The sequence below is a fragment of the Euphorbia lathyris genome, chromosome 9 (assembly GCF_963576675.1).
Source record: "Euphorbia lathyris chromosome 9, ddEupLath1.1, whole genome shotgun sequence".
Lineage (NCBI taxonomy): Eukaryota > Viridiplantae > Streptophyta > Magnoliopsida > Malpighiales > Euphorbiaceae > Euphorbia > Euphorbia lathyris.
The window spans coordinates 4,455,568-4,473,218 of record NC_088918.1 but is presented as its reverse complement, the minus strand read 5'-3'; the positions used below and the strand labels follow the sequence as shown (position 1 = coordinate 4,473,218).

Sequence of the window (17,651 nt, the reverse complement as noted above, 5' to 3'; positions counted from 1 at the left end):
TGCCCCTTTCTATGAGACGCTCAATTTCTCGAGCTAACTCCCCTCATGCATCAGTGTAATGGCCATTTTTCCTGTGATACTTACAATAGTTTTTGGGATTTTTGCCATTGTTGGTATACTCCCCCCCTTTTGGTTCGGGGTATGAAATGCTCCGCTTGTGTTGGCTGTTCTCGATCCACTTAAGAACTTCACTTTTAGAAGCATTGAGAGGTGTAAAGGAGGTGACAAATGTTGATTTATTCCTAGAATCCCTTCGCTTGTTTCGGGAGGAGGAATCCTGACGCCTGTCTTTATTCTGATCTCGAGGACGAGACTCGCCCGTGTCCTTTTTTGGCGATGATGGTGAACCTCGGCGAATGTCATCCACTTCTATAAAATCCTTACAACGTTCCATCAACTCCGCCATGCTGGTGGGTTTCTTTCGGATGAGATCTTCCTGCAAACTCTTGCAAGTAGTGTTTCTTACAAAACATTCTACAGCTACGGGGATATCCACATCAACAATTTGTATGCACAATTGGTTGAAAGTGTCCACATACTCCTGAAGGGGTTCATTCGCCTTCTGTTTTAACTCAAAAAGCTTTCCAGATTTCACCACTGCAGGAATGGAACCGGAGAATTTAGCACAAAATTCCCTGCTCAATTGATCGAAGCTGTTTATCGAGCCCGGAGGTAGAGATTGAAACCACAAATAAGCTGGGCCCCCCAGTGTGGTGACAAACATTTTGCATAGCACGGGCTCGGTGGCTCGGTTGAGCCTGGCCAGTATTCGATACTTTCGAACGTGAGCCTCTGGATTATCCTTGCCTGTGTATATTGCGAGATTGGGAATCTTAAAAGCTCTTTCCGTCTCCTCTGCTTCAATCCAAGCTGCAAAAGGCGAATCTCTATTGGCGAATGGGTTGTGCCTGGCATTTTCTTCATTCATACGGAGCACCAGGGCCCTCACTCTGTCATCAAAATTTTTTGGATCCGCCCTGGGACGACCTCTTCGTGGCGATCTGCTTGGAGAATAAGAAGAAGAGGAAGAACTTGAGTCAGACGATGGATCTAATGGCGAACGTCTTCCTTCATTACCGCGCCCACTTCCTCCTCCGCTTCTATTTCCACCACCACCTCCTCATCCGTTTCCCCCACCTGGGGGAGTCGGATCGATTCCTCCCCCCTGGCCTCCTGACGGGATGTGTCCGACAGTTCCTGAAGGCGGCGGTGGTGGTGGTCCACTTGCATGGGATGCCTTTTCTGGCCTTTTACTTCGTCTACGGCCAGTAGATGGGGGCGATCTGCCACGACGGGAGGATCTTGCTCGTCGGGGCGAAGGTGACCTTGTCCGCTTATCTTTCTCTTTTCTCTGCTTCTTGCGAGTCGGCCCTTTAGATCCGCCGAGGGATAAATTCGTCCGTGGACGCCTGGGTATATCGGACCCACCAAGATTCGACCCCAGACCCCTAGATCCGCTAGGAAAGGTCGTATTATTTCTTCGACTTCCTTCACCAGGGAATAATTCCCGATTAATCGGTCGTTCGCCACCCGATGTCGCCTGGTCCAAGGTCAAAGTTCAACAAAGGCAAAGATGAGACGGCTGATGTAGACGTCGTGCTCCAATGTGGAGGAAGAGTCATGAATGCCCGAAGGCGGTTCCCTATCTCAAGTCCATAACGTGCCTCAATATCTTGAGCACACATATTGATGAAAGAAGCCGTGGGCATGTTACTATCGACATGTGTTAGAGGAGCAGTTGTGCCGGTACGACCAATACTAGATGGTGTAACTATCGGTGTTCCAATCTCTGAGGAGGGATTATCACCTCCGTTGGTCATTGTGTTTTCAACGTGAACGAAAAACCCTTTGTTTGATTAAGGATTCCATGATCACCGCACCAATGTTAACTTGAGGAAAAATCCTTGATCGGAGCACTTCCCTGTGAGGCGCCGTTGGGATCGGCCGGGGACACTCCGATGCCAAAGTCAGTAAGATGAATCAAGGAAACCAACTGAATTGACAAGGGTTGTGGAAATGTGTACCTTCTTAGCCTAGGGGATCGGGCTATATATATAGCTGGAAGTTGTAACCTTCAGGTAACTAGAAAGTCCTCATTAACGCTTTATTAATGGCGGTTATGAGTTATCCTAAATCTGGCAGTTTAGCTAATTAATAACTCATAAATGATCTTTAATGGCCGAGTCGGCGGCCAGCCGTTATTGAGGCGAATAGTGAGATCCGCCTTATCGATCCGCCAGCGGATCTCCTAGAGCTGATCCATGGAGATCCGCCAGCTAGCTTCCTTCTGGGGGATCATTTCGCGGCGTACTCCTAGGTGAATATCTCTTTTGGTCCTTAGGATAATATCTCAATGTTATCATATATATATATATATATATATATATATATATATATATATATATATATATATATATATAGGCTTCACTTCTTCATAATCAAACTCACGATTTTTCCATTCTCCAAAATATCAATCCTTTATACCATCAATCAATAAAAATTCCAAAGTTACTTAACCAAATTAAGCCTTAAATCAACATAATCAAGTAAAATCTGAAATTCACATAGAAGCATAGTCAATAGCTTCATTTGAACCATAATTTCACAATAAAAGCAAGATTGTGAAAAAACCCAATTTTACAAAATACCTATATAAATCCTAAGATGTCAATTTCTGAAAATTCTTTGATTATATATATCTATATACATAAAACTCAAAATATAGTTGACAGTTACTTACATTGGCTTCTAATTGAAGAAAACACACTCGTTCAATTCTCCTCTAAATTTTGTCTAAAACGTTTCCCCTCCAAACACTTCTGAAACTTAAAAACTCTTCAGTTAGAACTTAGATCTCTGCATAAGAATACTGTGTTTTAAATTTCGAGTGATTCGGACGGTCGAATTTTCGTAAATCAAAGAAACGGTGGAGAAACGGTCAAAGAAAAACTGATGATGCAGAAGAAGCAAAAGAAGAAAAATAAAAAAAGGAAATGATGATGATCACGGCACCAGGTTTGGGATATATATGTAGATATATATATATATATATATATATATCCACATTTGGTAAATATCAGGTTTGATCCTCCATCTTTCTATAATCTTTTAAAAATTAATCCAAATTTTTAATTTACACATAAAATCTTCAAATTAAGTCCAAATTTTCCTATAGCACCAAATAATAATCACACACCCAATAATTATAATATATATTAATACCAAGGTATAATTGTTAGAAATTTGGACATGGACGTGGCAGGAGGTTCACATCTGAAAAAGTTGTTTATATAGCCCCTTATAGTTCTAACCCTATATCACTTAAGGGTAAAACTGTATTTTTTTTGTCAGTTTGGTGTTTACATATTTAAGTCATTAATGAGTCATCAACGAGTTTTTTTTTTATCTCCAACCATATTTCTTTCTCTCATTTGTTTATTCATATTGTGTTCCATCTTCATAGGTTTGGTTGAGTTGTCACAAGTCTAAATTTAGAGAGTCAATTGCAGTATTAGGACAACTTGGAGGAGCTGGGAAGATATTAAACCTATCAACACACTGACAATTTTTTTCTCAAATTTAACCTTATCGATCATACGGTTAGGGGACGTTTGGTTTAAATTCCGGAATCAGAATGTTACGGAATTAAAATCGAAATGGATATTTATTTATTTTGTTTGGTTTAATACGGAATTGGAATACAATTATATTTTAGATGTATATGCTATTATTATTATTATTATTATTATTTGAAGAAAGATGTATTTGCTATTATTATTATTTTTGAAAAAAAAAGATGTATTTGCTATTTTTTTAATAGATGTATTTGTTATTATTAAGAAATTAAAAAAACTTAGAAATATTCTTCCAAAAAAACTTTAGAATTATTATCATTATAATACTAATAAATAGGTAACTGTCATTTTTATTTTGTACTTAATAAAATAATGTAGTTAAAGTAATAAGGTAACCATAAAAAAATAATGGCATTACACCCATTTGAGTCCCTAAACTAAAGCTTCAAAATCAATTAGGACCTTAAACTATCAAAATTATCAATTAGGTCCCTGAACTAAGCAAAAATCATCAATTAAGTTCCTATCATATCCTAAAATCGGAAAGTATGACTATTTGATATAGACTATAATAATATATTTGTTGATTCAAAATGGGTTTGGGAAAGAAGGTATGAAATTGTTCAACCGAATGATTTTCGATGAGGCCTCAATTGAAGATTTTTATTTAGAATGAGGACTCAATTCATTATTGTAAGTATCATTTTTTTTTATTATCATTAAAAATAATTATATTATCACTAAACATCTTTAGAAGTTTGGCTTTTCGTGACCGAATTTCATGATCGTCCGCCAGGTTTTCTGCATCATCTTTGCCCTCTTGTTGTTCCAAATCGTCAATTAATTTGTATGACCATCGAGGAACTTGTTTACTTATTTCTTTTAGTCCAGTAGAAAATTTTCTACTTGTTTTCTTTTTTGGATTCGCTATAACTGTATCAAATAAAAATTTTCGAGATTTTTAGCTAGTTTAGGGACTTGATTGATGATTTTGATAGTTTAGGATTCTAATTTACTTTGAAGCTATAGTTTAGGAACCCAAATGGATGTTATGCTAAAAATAATAAAGTAACTTAGTTAAATGGTTATAAAGTAAATTAATATAAAAAAATGTTGGAAATCAAAATCTATTAACATGGTTGGAGGAGGAATGATATTCCCATTACATAGCTAATTATGAGTCAATAGCAATTAGAATATTTTTAATCAACTAGGTTTGAAATGATATGGAAGCTAAATTAGAATATTTTCAATTAGAATATTTTCTATATGGAAGCTAAATTAGTAGTGCAGTAGTAATGGGTATACTAATTAGAATTATTTGTGTACTAAAATAACAAGTATTTATAGTATGTAAAATTGGTTGGATAATAATAATAATGATGGGAAAAAATTAAATGGTTATTTTTCTTATTGAACATATAAATTGATAATTTCTCAGGAATGGGGTGGTGGAAGAAAAAAATAAAAATAAAAATATTTGATAGTAATTAAAATAGGAAGAACGAGGTTCGAACCTCTAACCTCACGTAATCAGACCAGAGAAAATCAAGTGCAGAACAAAATATAATACATATTCATCCATAATCGGGACAAATATAATACACTTTTTTTTTTGTGATGTACGACCGAATTGAAAATGATGTTCTAACCATAACAAATTCAACATTTACAATCAATAAAGTTTTCACCGAGGATATCAAAACTGATTATGATAATGTCAAATAGATCATCTATGTAAAATATATTACTATATCAGAAACTGTGTTGCACCGAAATGAAGAACACGAGAACTCTTCTTCATTTACGTTTCTTAACTATATTTTATTTCTTACTATTGAGCCTTATTAATATTATAAACGTAAAATTTACATTATTATAATATTAAAGTCCAAATAAAAAGATCGTTCAAAATTTAAATAATGATCCGAACAAATTTAATTATATCACTGATTTTTTTTATCTATATGGTATTATAAACCATCATGAAAAATGGTATATACAAAACAAAAAAAACATAAATTAACATAGTCAATACTTATACTGTTATAACAATGTAGACTACGTTTATATACAGTTTCGGTTTTCACTAAATACATCTAAACTCCGTACAAAATTATCCCAACGAGAATGCTTCTGAAAAGGCTCTAGATAACTCTCTGCCAAGGGGCTGCAGACTTAACTTTAAATCTATCCTCTAAATCAGATATTACAATTTTTAGAGAAGAAATCTTTAGTTGTAGAAGATGCTTCTTTGAATCTTCCGTCACCATCTCTGAAAGTTTCAATAATCGTTGCACTACTAAATCAGTCGTTGTCGTCATCTTATCGATTGCAGTAATTTCTTGTTCCAGTTTTGCTTTTCTTGCATCAGAATCTGCAACAGAAGTTTGATATCTCTTCGATCGAATGTCGAGCTGTTCTTTCTGTTCTTTGAGAACCCACAACTCGTTAACACGATCAGCCATTACCTTAACATCGAATCCAATCACTTCAAGCATGGCAAGAGCATCCACATAACTGTCAAAACGACTTCTTGGATCGTCAATCTGTAACTTGGTTACCTTCTCCGCCATGGAAGCAAAAGTCAGCATAAGACCGAAAGCTGATCCTTCGCGAGTCTCCTCATTGCTATCCGATAAGAAACTAAAGTGTCGTTTCTGTGGTAGGATTTGGAAGATTTCTAGAGCATCAATGTGCTTCCACATATATAAGCTCTTCACGAAAGGCTGCTCATTCTTCGTGTCATCTCCAGCTACAAAACATCGGTTTTTCAATAAGTAAAACGAAACTAACACGCATCAGGTAAACATATGTGCAATGTGCTTACCTGCAGTAGGAATCTGATACCCCGTAACTTGAGCATCCGGTTCTCTTTTTCTCTTCTTCAATGACTCTGTCATTCCATCTTCCGATCGAGCTTCTTGTCGATTAGGACCCTGCATCCATAAGCAGAAGCAATCCTATCCTATCAATTCTTTTGAAACTAATAGATATTCAACAAGGATTGGATTGCCTGAGGTGTGTGGGAGCACTTACAGGACTAGTTTCGGGTGCTGGGATCTTGAGGTTTGTACTTGTTAATGTTGCACAGGAAGCGCTTGAATCCTCTACCGGATTCTTCCTCGACTTCTTAACAGAAGATTTATCCTCAGCATGATTGTCTGTTGTGCTTGAATCCACAAATAAGGAAAGATCTGCTGATTGTTCTGCAGCATGAATTTCTTTAGGTAATACCTGAAACAAAGCAAAGTTCCTCAATTGTCTAAGATGTAATTCTGTTAAACCAAATTAGAAAATAATGCAAAAACCCAATCAGTTCCTTTCTGGTCTCAAAAGATTTCCATTAAATTGAATTGTTCAAATGAGTTTGAAACTACCAATTAGATTTGTTGTCCTGTGATGTTACTCTAGCAAGTGTACTATATACAAGTAATAAAGTGATAAGTCAAGTATCGTATCCACAGGGATTGAGATCCAAAATTATTAGAAAATCGTTGCTGAACAGTGTGTGTGTGTGTAAATGTATCTTTTTAGAGGGGTTGATTGTTTGAGTTTGGTCAGTTAAGACAAAAGAGTGCTACTTCTATGAAAGATATGACAAATAGATGACAGTTTAAAAAGGTAGAACAGGCTAAGCACTGCCGAATAGGTAGTGCAAGGTCATACAACAATCCAATGAATTAATAACAATACCAATGAAGTCAAAGTATCAGCTTTAATGCCCACTTAAGTCAACTTTCGTGTGTTCTTAAGTTTCTAAGATTTACTAGAACCAATAGCGTCCTAAAGGAACTTTCTTTCTTGCATTAAGATCAAAGCTGCATTTCTGTTAAGAAAACCTTAGACACAACCATCTAACATATCTGCTTCGAGGTTGCGAGATTGATAGAGAAATTAGTGAAGATGTAAGTAGTGTCCTAACATTCATCTATCACATGCATAAATGCCGAAGCATAGAAATATAAACCCTCATCAACACATCATTGGTAAAATAATACAAATTCATTGCAAAGGTTATAAGACTTACATCACCGGCCCGGACTGGCCGTGCCTATTCAAAATGGATTACTCACTCATACCAAGCAGTGAGTGATAAGAAGTTCTTGATACATTTAGAAACTCCATTGGAGTTCTCTTCTAACGCCTAAAAAGTGACTTTTCTGCTCTCCATAAAATATATGATCTCGTAGTCTTCCCTTCGCTACATTTATTTAAAGGAGAAAGACCGGGGCCAAAATTGGTACCCGAAAGTACCCTTACAAAGCAATGCAGAAATAAGTCAACTCCACTAAAACTAAACAATCAGAAATGATTATGGATTCTTTTGACCCTTGAACACTCAAGGGTCGAAACTTCTTGTCATCATGCTACTTTAGGTAACGCCACTGAAACACCTTTCCACCTGCTGCCTCTGCCACGCCCACCCATGTTCTGTCGCTGTCCATCATCAGAATATTCGGCGTTTGACCGATGGATCATAGAAAGGCTCCACTCCTCTTTGGCAGTTGCGAAACAAGCTGTTTCCAGCATGTTTAGCTAAATCTTTACTTATCTGCAATAAAACATTAATCAGCCCTTCATTCTTGCAATATAACAGAAAACACCCCTATTCTATTATGAATATCGTGTTAAAACTTAGTCAATTTCATGCCTAACAAATACCCCCAAATTGAATCTTTGCTTGTCCTCAAGCAACCAAATGTAAAAAGGAAAAATATTTTAAGAGTTAGGAATGAAATAGTACAGAGAATGATTATGGAGAAAAGAAATTGTTTCGTTCAGCGGGGAAGTTGACACATGCGAGCTATGATCTCATTGAAAAGTTAAAGCTTGTTTTAAACTGTGTGCCTTTAATCGAGAAATTCCTTAAAGCTTAAAATTAGACTTCTACTTTCACAAGGAGCAACAAACTCGCCAGACATGCCTCACTAAGGACTGGAATAATTCACTCACTCTCGTATGGCATTTATTTACCATAAGAAAAAGAATGCAACTTCACTCCTTAGCTCAGTCATCACACCCTTAGGGTGTGAGTTTGCCTTTTGGTCCTGAATCAATGGGTCAAAATTCTTCCACACATAGTCCAAAGGACTTGACAAAGGTTGTAATATTGGGCTCAGGTTCTGGTTTGACAGTGAGAAGCTATTTAAGTGTACAAATTCTGTCTTTATGCAAATTATTTAACCTACTCAGCTTTCAACATCTTATCATTTCTTTCCTTACCCGACCCACACAGCCCGATTCTCATAACAAACTACCCTTTCTATTCATATCAATCATTAAAGTTTTTTTTCATCCAAACACATGATTCCCAGGTTCCTTTCTATCTTTTCTTTAGCATTATCTGCTCAATCGCCTTTGTTTTCCTGATTTGTGTGTCTTTAAAAACACATGATTTCAAATTAAGCAGTTGGTTTTGAAGCACAAGACAGAATTCAGGTTATTTAGGAATATCAGTGAAAGGAAGGGGTTTCATTGCGTGGTTTTCAGAAAGAACAGGTTATGGCTGAAGTTGGTTATCCTGAAATTTTGAGTGCAAAGCACAGGTGGCTTTTTGTGTAGTGGAAAGGGAATCTAGTTGCCTTTTTCATCCTATGTTTGTCAAAAAGAATCTCCATTTCAATAGGGCAAACCAAGGCAAATTCTCCCTAAAGATAGTGAATGCTGGTCCACTCAGAAAAAATCAATACATAATTTAGATGCATTTGCAGGCCCGAGTTCTCACTATTTTTGGGGAAATGCATTTAGGCAAGGGTTACTAATTGTGAAAGAAGATTTAAAAAACTCAAAATTTTCGGAACTTCCAGACTCGGGGAGACAAAATTCAAACAACTAAAACTAGACAAATCCATCATAAAACGCACAGTCTGTACAGTAATTCCCGTGAACACAAAACAATCGAAGAGATTTAATAAACAAAGAGACTAGACAGCAATGAAAACATTACAAAGGATATTTACATCAAAGATTCTCAAGGGGATATTTGCTATACACCAAATCAATTAAATTACAAACTGAATAAACATTTATCATGTTATGCCTGCATATATTGTGATGTGTAACTCCCCACCCCCAAATTAAAATGGAACATTGTCCTCAATGTTATCAGGATGGCAGCAAATTATAGACAATAATAGCAAAATAACATAGGCAGAGTGCAGAATTTGAAAGAGTAAGGGTGTTAGATGTTACCAAATGCTAGGACAGTGACCAAGGTGACGAATCAGACGGGCTGGGAAAGAGAGGAGTTAACCTCTCTATCCGCAGTGGCATGAATGCCCTCCCCATTCGAGGAAGCATCAGCATTAGCATTAACAGGTGTTTCAGGTGTTTTTCTTACCGGACTCTTGACGGAAAAACCAGATGGACTCTCATTGCCATGCTCCTCAATACAGATGGTTTTGAGCATATCTATCGATCCCTGTTGTGACTCATACTTTTGCTCAATGGCAAATATCATTTCTTGGTTGGCTTGGTTTTGAGCAAACAGGGCGTTGAACTTGTCAAGGATGTCCTCGCTCAAAAGCTTTGCACATTTCTTATAGATATCCAGATCCTTTGGCCACTCAACTTGTTCAGAATCCGATGATACTGACACAGTTGGTTCACTTTTCCTCTTCCAGCTTTCGATTCTCCTGGCCGCAACAAAGTCCGCCATCCAAACCCACTTTCCATTCACCAGTTTGCCAAACAACATTTTCTGTAGACTCTTGAGATCAATCTGCTCCGGGTGGTTCACAATAGTGAGCCGAGAGTGGTCCTCAGGCTTAAAAACTCCTATAGATTCAGCAATTCTAGTGACAATGCTCCCACAGCAGATGAGCGAAGAGTTCTTTTTACAAAAAGCACTAATGTACTCCCCAAACCAGTAACCTAAATTCATCCTTGGCCCGATTGCCATACTCCACAAGGCTGTAAGGTCTGCATGTGGCATAGTGGCTTGATTTTCGCGAGCAAAAATTGTTCCGAAGACCATCTTATGCAAGTAACGAACATCATAATCATCAATATTTGATGCCTTAGAAACGCTTCCGTCATAATGTTGTTGTCCCGAAATAGAATTCCAGAAGGCAGTAGGGTCAAAGACATCAGGGGTCTTGATGAATGCTTCCTTGTAGCTCTCGGACTCCAGGTCATCATCGTCCGAAGCGCCTAACAAGCAGTTAAACATGTTGAGCGAGGGCCTCTGAGTGTGACCCATGAGCCTGAAACTGAACTTCCCTTCTTCATCAGGGTCAGTGATCTCAACATCGTGCCTGAAAGTCGCCAGGAACTCTAACGTTAGTTCTTTGTATGCCGCCTCCATCATCTCAAAGAAGTAGTCGAAATGGCCTGCTTCCATGAGCTTGCGCACATGTTCAGCAAGCTTGAGCCTCTTTAGAGTGTCCCAATAAACTGTTCGTATGGGCCCAAATTCAATTTTAGAAAGATCTTCGTAGTACTATTGCACCTCAGCATCTTTGAACTGAGAGAGCTTTTTCACTAGCTTTTCATCCGGAACGAAAGCGACTGTGCTTGGTTCCATCATCTTTCCTTTTGCTTTCTCCTTCTTGGTTGAGCCCTCGAATTTTACGTGCTTTCCTGAACCACGAGTTCTCATCTGTAAATCAAACTAAATAGGTGCCTCCGCAACCGTGTATGAGAAAAAGAATTCTTGGTAAAGGTGAGAAAGAATAGTGCGTAAAGCCTAATTAGGGTACCCAGCAGTCTGCGTCCTTTAAGTAGAAAAGAGGAGACAGATCTCTTGAACTACCGCCCTAAAGATCGTCTCCTAATCTGCCACCTAGAACAAGTTATATGGAGAGATGACCACTCCAGGCGAAAAGACGCAAGGGTACCGTAATTATTCAATTACGGCACACCATCCACTTTTGTTTTTTAACGAGGAGGCGTTTAGGCTGAAATTATAGCCTATGACAATGGATTTGACGTGGCCCTTATCCTTCTGCTTTGTGTGTTTATTATTTTTAATTTGAATTTATCCCCCCCCCCCCAAAATTCTTATGACCTAGCTCCACATCCCTCCAAAAATTACACAAGCAAAACTTAAAACTTCACTCTTATTGACAATGGTAGAAGTTTTATATTTTTCCTTGTGAATATAGCTATTTGACTTGATTGCATGGTTAAAGCAAAAATGAGACAATGTAATTGTTATCAGGTAAATGACTTAACACATGATGAAGGATAAAAAAATAAAAAGGAATTGGTGGAGGGGTACTTGATAGCTCCCATTTGTATAGGGTTTTTAGGCCCCTTTTAGCTTCCTTTTGCTTTATTTCCTTTTAATTTCAGTAGCGTTTTATTATCTTTTAGTTTAAATTAGCAATTTCCCTTATTTTTGGCATTTTTGGTGTTTTCAGGGATCATCAGGGACTTTTCGTGCATTTCCGAACCAGACCAAAGCCCATTGGGGAATTACCGGACTTTTCAGGGACCATCGGAGCACTTTTGGGATTCATCAGGGACCATTAGAGCATCTTTTGGAAGCCCAGGGACTCAAAAGGATAAAAACCGGAGTTTAATCCCCCAAATGGGACCTGTCTCGGTGAGACACAGGCTGTCTCGTCGAGACAGGCCCTCGTCTCGTCGAGACAGGCATTGTCTCGACGAGACGAGGCGGGGGAAGGCGCGCCTGCGCCTTCCCCTTTGCTGAAATCCGCGAATATTAAGCCCAAAAGCCCATTAAACACTTTGTAAATGCCATTCTTACCCCTGAGGCACTAGGGTTTCCTTCCTAACTCTATAAATAGGGAGCTAATCCTAATCTTTCAGGGGGGATTAGCCACTTAATAAATCGGAGAGCCGCTAGGGCTTTCTCTCCTCCACAATGTAGATTTAGCTTTTATTTCAGTTTTATTTTCCTGTTTCTAGATTAGATTTATTTTCTATTTTGTTTTTATTTCTTTCAAGAACAATTGATGGGAGAAGTTCCTCGTCTTCTATTTCTGTAATTGGAATCGGCAAAACGGGTTTTGGATTTCTCTCTCTTTCCCTTTTATCTTTTGCGATTATATTTAATTGAAGCTTTTTCCATTATTCTTATATGCCTATTGCTATGATTAATTTGTCTATGAATTAATCCCCATCCAATTTGGGATGGGGATGAAATTGATTATATGAATATGTATGATTAGGGATCTAGGACCTTTGATTGATCAGTTTATGCATGCTTATTGCCTAGATATTGTTAGGAACAGGATTTATGCTAGAATGAACATTGATAATGATCAACTAGCCTATTTATGTATATAATGTGCTTAATGCCTGTGACCCTGACATTAAATAGGATTATAGATAGATGAGAACCTGACCACAGAATCGTCTATACCGAACTTGTGTAAATCTGACTTCGCTAGAGACCACTAGGAATGAGGCTTTATGGCTGGGCTACGGCTTTAGCCTTAGTTGTCAATAAACCTAATGCTTTGCATGACCTAGGGTATATGCCTAATCAAGCCGTCACCCGAATGCATGTGAATAGGTTAGACAAATCCCATACAAATTTGTCTTTCACTTAGGACAATTACCTTCAATCATTGGTAAAACATAAATCTGAACTCCCTAAACCCATACCTAGGATTTAATCAAAGGAATCCTCAGCCTGGATTGTGCCATCCATAAATTCACATTCTACCCTGTCAATTGTTCCCTTTATTTTGTTATCTTAATTGCTTTTAATTCAATTAGTTTGTTATTCAAAAACCCAACATTTATCCAACCCTCTAAACAATTAGATCATTCTAGGCAGATTTACTAGTTGTAACGAATAGTCTTTGTGGTTCGATCTCGTACTTAGCACAATATTACTTGTTGCAATAGGATACACTTGTCCTATTAAATGCTATATACTTTACGAGCATCAAGTTTTTGGCGCCGTTGCCGAGGACTATTTTTGTTTATAACTAGTTTACTCTTGGTGATAGGTTTATATAATTGTTTGGAATTCCAAGGACCGAGGTTCTGGGAATTACTCATCATTGCATTTTGATTCTTAAGCTGATATTGTTCTTGCAGGACGTAAAAGGGTGACACAATGGCTGAAGATCCGTCGGTCATGGAGCTGTTGAGGGCAAAGCGGCCTATAAGCACCTCTGGCATCCTCGATCCGACAATAACAGCAAAGTCATTTGAAATCAGACCAACAATGATTCAGATGATCCAGAACTCGGAACAGTTCGGTGGGGATTACTACGAAGATCCTAACTCACATCTTGACAAATTCATGGAATACTGCAGCACTTTCAAGTGTGAAGACGTCACATCTGAACAGATCTTCCAGAAGCTGTTTAGATTTTCTTTGAAAGAAGAAGCTGCAGAATGGCTACAATCCATTGAGCCAGGGTCTCTCACTGACTGGGACACTACAGTATCATCATTTCTAGCAAAGTACTTCCCTCCGTCAAAGACTGCACAATTCAGAAGCGACATCACCTCGTTTAGGCAGTCCGACGGTGAGAACTTGTATCTGGCCTGGGAGAGATTCCAGAAGTTGTTAAGACGGTGCCCCCACTATGGTTACCAGCGGTACCGGCTTTTTGACATGTTCTACTTAGGAATATCTCCTGTAAGCCGTGCCTTTCTGGATGCAGCAGCGGGAGGAAATCTATTCAACAAGACTGCAGTTTAAGCATACAATCTGATGAAAGAATTAGCTGAACGAAGCGCATGTTGGCAAGTTGAGAAGCCGGCTCCAAGAAGAGGCACAACAGCCAAAGAGTTCCCTGGAATATTTTCAGAATCAAATCATCAGATAGCAGCGCTTATAGAAAAAGTAGATCTACTGGGAACTCACCTGAAATCATCGGAACCAGTAGCAAGCTATGAGGTTTGCAGCGGAGGGCACAAGAACGTGGAGTGCCCGATTGTACTTGAACAAATCCATTATCTAAAACAGTATGGGTCAAATAGCACACATTGACAGCAGGACAGACATCGAGGATCAGGTTCTGAGACTGAATGGGAGAGAAGTATAGATGTCCTGAGAGAGAGCCTGAGTGCCATAGAAGGAAGATTGGCACACAATGAACCTTTCTGCCAAAGGCTTCAAACACAGGTCAGTAAATTGGTAGAAGAGGAAGCACGAGCAATCACGCTTAGGAGCGAAACACAGGTAAGCGCACCAACTTTTGTGCCTCAGCAAGACAAGGCTCCAGACCCCATTCCTGGTAATATCTCTACCCCGTCTGCCCCACAGGTAAGTGTTTCTGATCCAACTCCGATTACTAAAACTGATGTACCACCAACACAGGTTACCTTGCCTTATCCTACTTCTGGGAGAGCTAAGTTAGACAAGGATTATTCCAAAATGTTGAATGTGTTTCAGAAAATCGAGATTAACCTCCCGTTTCTTGAACTTCTTGAGAATATGCATGTGTATGGAAAATTTTTAAAAAAGCTGATCTCTAAAAAGAGAAAATTAGGAGATCATGAGACTGTAATGCTAAGCCAGGAATGTTCTGCCATGCTAACAAATCTGTTACCAAAAAAATCTAAAGATCCTGGTAGTTTTAGCATTCCCTGTACAATAGGCAAGGTTCATTTTAAACGTGCTTTATGTGATCTTGGTGCAAGCATAAATCTTATGCCGTTGTCTGTTTACAGGAAATTAGGAATGGGAGACCCAAAGCCTACGTCAGTCACAATTCAGTTGGCTGATAGGTCTATAAGGCGTCCGGTTGGAGTGGTGGAAGACCTTTTGGTCAAGGTTGATCAGTTCATCTTCCCAGCTGACTTCGTGATCATGGACATTGAAGAAGATGATCAAGTCCCGATCTTGTTAGGGAGGCCTTTTCTCGCCACTGGACGAACACTGATTGATGTTGAGGGAGGCAAACTGATTCTCAGGCTTCAAAACGAGGAAGTTGAATTCAACATTCTAAAATCTATGAAATTTCCTGTTGATGATGAATGTTGTAATTTTCTGAGCGTAACTGACTCTTTGGTTGAGAATGTTTTCCAGGAAACTGAAGAACGGAACCTGAGTATTGAACTAGATGAGGAGCCATTGGATTTGGAGACCGAGGGAGAAGGTAAAGAGGGTTGTCATTGGGCCCAGCACGACGAACTCCTGGACAGAGGAACTAAGACAAGGCCTAAGACCTCGATTGAAGAACCACCAACCCTCGATCTCAAACCTTTACCTGCCCATTTAAAATATGTGTTCTTGGCACCTCCTTTACACTTACCTGTGATTATTTCGGCTGAACTTACAGGTCCTGAGGAAGATCGCTTAGTGGAGGTGCTGAGGAAGCACAAGGGAGCGTTTGGATGGCAAATGTCTCACATCAAGGGAATCAGCCCGTCTCTCTGTGAACACCGACTCTATATGGAGGATAAGGTGAAGCCGACTGCTCAACCACAGAGAAGACTCAACCCAAAAATGAAGGAAGTAGTGAAGGCTGAGGTAATTAAGTTGCTTGATGCAGGGATGATCTATCCAATCTCTGACAGTCAGTGGGTGAGTCCCGTGCATATGGTGCCAAAGAAGAGGGGCACAACAGTGACATTGAATGAGAAGAATGAACTAATCCCGGTGCAGAAAACCACTGGGTGGCGAATGTGCGTGGACTACAGGAAATTGAACGACGCCACCAGGAAGGATCATTTCCCTCTTCCGTTCATTGATCAAATGCTTGAACGCATGGCAGGTAAGTTTTTCTTCTGTTGTGTGGATGGGTATTCGGGCTACATGCAAATATCAGTGGATCCTGACGATCAGGAAAAGACCACTTTCACTTGCCCTTTTGGGAAATTTGCATATAGACGGATGCCCTTCGGGTTATGCAATGCACCTGCTACGTTTCAGAGGTGTATGACAGCTATATTGTCTGATATGATAGAAAAATTCATGGAGGTATTTATGGATGATTTTTCTGTTTTTGGTACCACTTTTGATAGCTGTTTGCATAATTTGGGATTAATGATGCAAAGATGTGAGGAAACTGACCTAGTCCTAAACTGGGAAAAGTGTCAGTTTATGGTCACTGAGTGTATAGTTTTAGGGCATAAAGTATCACGAAAAGGGATTGAGGTAGACCCGGCTAAAGTTGAGGTCATTGAAAAAGTACCTCCCCCTTCCAATGTCAAAGCAGTTAGGAGTTTTTTAGGCCACGCTGGTTTTTATAGGCGCTTTATTAAGGATTTTTCTAAAATTGCCAGGCCTATGACCCAATTGTTGCTGAAGGATGCCAATTTTGTTTTCACACATGAATGTCTTGAATCTTTTAACACTTTAAAAGACAGATTGATTAAAGCTCCCATAATGGTTAGTCCCAACTGGGATTTACCATTCGAGCTAATGTGTGATGCCAGTGACACAGCTGTAGGTGCATGCTTAGGTCAGAAAGTGGATAAAATTTGCCGACCAATTTCATATGCTAGTAGAACTCTGAATGACGCTCAATTAAATTATACCACCACAGAAAAAGAGTTATTAGCTGTGATTTTTGCACTTGACAAGTTTCGTTCATATTTGGTGCTTTCAAAGGTTATTGTTTACACTGACCATGCTGCATTGAGGTATTTGTTTTCAAAACAGGATGCCAAACCGAGACTCCTTAGGTGGATTCTATTACTGCAGGAGTTTGATCTGGAGATACGAGATAAAAAGGGAGTTGAAAATGTGGTTGCTGATCATCTTTCTAGATTGGAACAAGAGGAGGTGGATACAGACACCGATGCAGACATCCAGGAGACATTTCCCGACGAGCACTTACTGTCAATTAGACATGTCCCTTGGTTTGCTGATTTTGCTAATTTCCTTGTAGGAAAGCTGATCCCTCCAGACCTCTCTTACCAGCAGAGGAGGAAGTTCCTGCACGACGCAAAGCAGCACCTCTGGGATGATCCCTACCTATTCAAGGTTTGTGGCGACAACATCATTCGTTGGTGCATTCCTGAGGAGGAGGTAGCTTCCGTCCTTGCATTCTGTCATTCTAAAGAGGTAGGTGGCCACCATGGCACGGACAGAACTGCAGCTAAGGTACTCCAGAGTGGGTTCTATTGGCCCACAATCTTCCATGATGCTTTTAATTTTGTTAAAAACTGTGATAAGTGTCAACGAACTGGTAA

The 17,651-nt window shown here is 39.1% G+C and overlaps 1 non-coding gene across 1 annotated transcript; it reads right to left on the bottom strand.

Annotated features, from left to right (window-relative positions):
- Positions 1–13,992: 13,992 nt before the first annotated feature.
- LOC136207778 (small nucleolar RNA R71) lies at positions 13,993–14,099 on the bottom strand. The gene has a single exon (XR_010676905.1). It is a non-coding gene; the product is annotated as a small nucleolar RNA R71 (small nucleolar RNA).
- Positions 14,100–17,651: the final 3,552 nt, after the last annotated feature.